Raw genomic sequence first — 4,277 nt, forward strand, 5'->3', positions numbered from 1 at the left:
GACCTCCTGATGGCTGATGCAGCTCTTTGAGTCCATGATGGTAAGTGAGAGCGCCCACCACGTGGGTTTCCCATCCAACGTGGCTAAAGGATAACCGAACGATAACTACTTGATAGATCAGAAACAATAACTTTATTAGTTGGAACCATTAACGTTATACAATAAACCCACATATTATATATTCTTCCCCCACCTATGAGGAGAATTCACTCCCAACTCCCAACTAGTGGGTACCGTGTACGGGCGTTTTTAAAATATTTTAAAGCAAAAGGAGCTAGTGGGTGTAATTTGGGTGGATCCACGCGAGCTTAGTCTTATTCAATTAAAGCTTTTTAACAAATTGGGCTTGAGTGTTAGAACTTTAAGTTGGGCTTGGGATAAAAGGATCAGGCCCAATCTAAATTCAAGTTGGGCTTGACCGCTTTAGTAGCCAGAGCTCAATACAAACCCATCTGAGCCCACCCAATATTTTATGATATACACACACATATATATATATATATATACCTAGAAATTGGGCTTCAAAGCTAAACACGCTCAAGCTCAAGCCTAGCCTGAGATGGTGGGTTAAGATTAGGTTGGCCTAGTTAGTAAAATCGGGCTTAACCATGAGTCGGGCCAACCTCGAGTTCAAAGTTTGAGACTTGGGGTTGGGCTTAGGTTGACCCTTAACCCGAACCAACCCACCGAAGTTGCACCCCTTGAAGGAGCATTCTGACATTCCTAAATGTATTAGTTGTTATTTTTATTAAATTGTTTTTAACTTTTACTAATTTTTTTATTTAGTATTAATTTTTGTTAGTTTAAATGGATTAAGGGATTTTAAATTTGTAATAATTAAGTTTAAAACTAATATTTTTTTTTATCAAAAAATTTGTAGTACAATTTTACTTTTCAAATGAAATTTAAATGAATATCAAATTATAAGATTTACTTTTCAAACTAAAATTTTCTTGTTTTTTGGTTGTTTTATTAATAAACATGCATGTATTAATTTGTATTAACCTTATTTTTCAAGTAAAACTTGTATTATTAAAACTATTAAAATAATTTTTATTAATTCATATTATTTTTATCTATATTTTTATTACATTGTTAGCTTAATTAATTAACTAATTAAATAAGTTTTATAACTAAGTTATAATTAGTTGACTAATTATATAACAATATAAATTTTAATTCTATGATTATTCAATTTATTAACTAAATAATATTTTAAATAACTACATTTTAATTATTTAAAAAACAAAAATTTTAATAATTAAATCATATTTTAAATATTATTAAAATGACATAATTATGTAATAACATTAAAAATTTGATTAAAACACAAAAAAAATAATCATAATAGATTTAATAACTAAATCATATTTCAATAATTATGTATTATTGTTATAATTTATTGATTAATATTTATTAGAGATTAAAATATTGTTGGAGATTACACTATTTATTGATTAATTTAATATATTTTTAGTATTTATTGTATTTTTTTACTTATTATAATTATTGTATTTTCATTAGTTATTTGTTGTGTTTTCAATAATCATGTATTTTCGATATAAATTTTCAATAATTATTAGAGATTAAATATTGTAACTTATTAGAGATTAGACAATTAATTTAATTGAAATTAATTATTGTTATTTTCATATTATAAAAAATATTAATAGTAGTATATAAAACATAATTAATTATTAATTATTTCCTACCTCGCCTCACCTCCCTTCCTCACTCGTCCTCTCCCAAGAGATATTTTGTACTTGTACTTGTCAGCTAGGGACAAGGCCATCAACTCAGTCCTAATCAGAGAAGACGGAGTGCAGAGGCCGATCTACTATGTCAGTAAGGTCCTCTATGATGCCGAGACCCGATATGTCAGTAAGGTCCTTCACCTTGGTGGTCCCAGCTAGGAAGCTTAGGCCATATTTTCAAGCCCACATGATCACGATCCTAACAAATCAACCTCTCAAAGCCGTCCTCACCAAGCCCGAGACTTCGGGACGCCTGACAAAGTGGGCTGTCGAGATCTCTGAGTTCAAGCCTTAACAAATTTTGTAACAGAGTGCACCTTCAACCATGCCCTCCGTCAAGCCCCCAAAAATGAACCCGAAGAAGGACCTCGGCTGGTTGTGGAAGCTCGGTCCACCTAGAAGTTGTTCGTCGATTGATCATCCAACTCTAAAGGAAGTGGAGTCGACCTCATACTTCTCACACTAGACCATTTTGACTTCTCGGCATCCGACAATGAAGCCGAGTACGAAGCTCTCCTCATCGAACTACAACTCACGAAGGACCTCAGCTCACAACACATTGAGGTCTTTATCGACTCTCAATTGGTGGTGAATCAAGTCAACGACGACTACGAAGCAAGGGAACAAAGCATGGCTAAGTACCTCGCCAAAGTACAAGAACTAGCTTACCACTTCCAATATTTCTCCCTATAGCAAGTCTCGCGGTCCAAGAATATGAGAACCGACGCCCTATCTAGGCTGGCGAGCACCTTGGGCGCAGCCCTCGCCCGCACAGTTCGCGTGGAGAAGTTAGCTCGGTCCTCCATTGAAAAAGCTCACGTCCTCCTAGTATAGGTCGAGCTGTTAGCGATGGATCCCATCATCAACTTCCTCTTGACCGAGTAGCTGCCCAACGACAAAAACCAAGCCAAGAAAATCCGATGCCAGGCTGCTCACTACACTTTGCTCGAGGGAAAAGCTGTACTGAAGGTCGTTTACCTTGCCCTACCTCTAGGGGTGGAAACCAGTCGAGCATTTCACGAGCTGCTCGAGCTCCGCTTGGCTCGGTTTCAATCGAGTTCGAGCTTAAGCCCAATTCAGTGGCTCGATTATTAAACGAGCCAATCTCGAGCCTACTAGAAATTGGCTCATGAGGCTCGCGAGCCAGCTCGAATATATACATATATATATAAAATAATATATATAATAAAAATATTATAATTCTTAATTTTTTAAATATCAAATAATTTTTTTTTATATATAATTTTTATTTTTATAAAATATTTTTCTCAAAATCAAGCTCAAGCCAACCCGAGCTCGAGCTTATGCATTTTTTACTCGAGCCAAGCTCGAGCTCAACATTCTGGCTCGAACCGAGCTCGAGCCTTGTCGAATAGTCTCGAGCCGAGCTTGAGCTTGGTACTATTCGGCTCGGCTTGGCTCAAATCCACCCCTACGTACCTCCGATGCCTCCGCCGAGAGGAGGGCGAGTATGTGCACTGAGAGATTCCTAAAGGCATCTATGACAACCACGTCGGAGGCAAAGCCTTGGCCCAAAAAGCACTAAGGCAAGGGTATTTTTGGCCAACTTTTCAGGAGGATGCGGCCAAACTGGTACGAAAATGTGACAAGTGCCAAAGACACTCCAACATCTTCCATCGACCTGTCACAACACTGTCGGCCCTTAGCAGCCCTTGGCCCTTCGCTAAGTGGGCATGGATCTCCTCGGCCCCTTCCCTCACGCAACAGGAAACAGGAAGTACCTCATCATCTCCATCGATTCCTTCACCAAGTGAGTCGAAGTCGAGCCCTTGGCCACCATCATAGCCCGGGTGATTCAAAGTTCCTTCTGGAAGAACATCATTCACCGCTTCGGCCTTCCCCACATGCTTGTCATGGACAGCGGGAAGCAGTTCAACGACGCGAGGTTTCGAGAATGGTGTGCCTCCCTCGGCATCAAACAACAATACACTTCGGTTGGCTACCCTTAGATGAACAGCCTAGCCGAGGTCACCAACCGAACTATCCTATATGGACCAAAGACTAGACTTGATAGAGCAAAAGGCCTATGGGTTGACGAACTAAGCAGCGTCCTATGGGCATACCAGGCAACAGCTTAGACAGTCACAGGAGATACCCCGTTCAACATAACATATGGCATTGAGGCCATCATTCCATTTGAGATCGACCAGCCAACACTTTGAACCAAGGCGTACAATGAGGCTGAGAACAATGAAGAACTCAAAACGAATTTGGACCTATTGGAAAAAACCCGAAAGCAAGCACAAATAAGGCTTACCAGTAGAGAGTATCCCACTACTACAATTCAAGGGTGAAAGAAAGACACTATCGAGAAGGAGACCTCGTCCTCAAAAAAGTCATGGTGCCCGAGCCCAGCGTAGGCAAACTCGGACCCAATTGGGAAGGTCCCTACAAAATCAAGCAAATTATTAGCCCCGACACCTTTCGGCTTGAACATTTAGATGGAAGACCAGTCCTTCGAACATGGAACTCGAAAAATCTCCGAATGTACTACCAATGATT

The sequence above is a fragment of the Nelumbo nucifera genome, chromosome 5, assembly GCF_055504915.1.
Source record: "Nelumbo nucifera cultivar China Antique chromosome 5, China Antique-T2T, whole genome shotgun sequence".
Classification (NCBI taxonomy): Eukaryota; Viridiplantae; Streptophyta; class Magnoliopsida; order Proteales; family Nelumbonaceae; genus Nelumbo; species Nelumbo nucifera.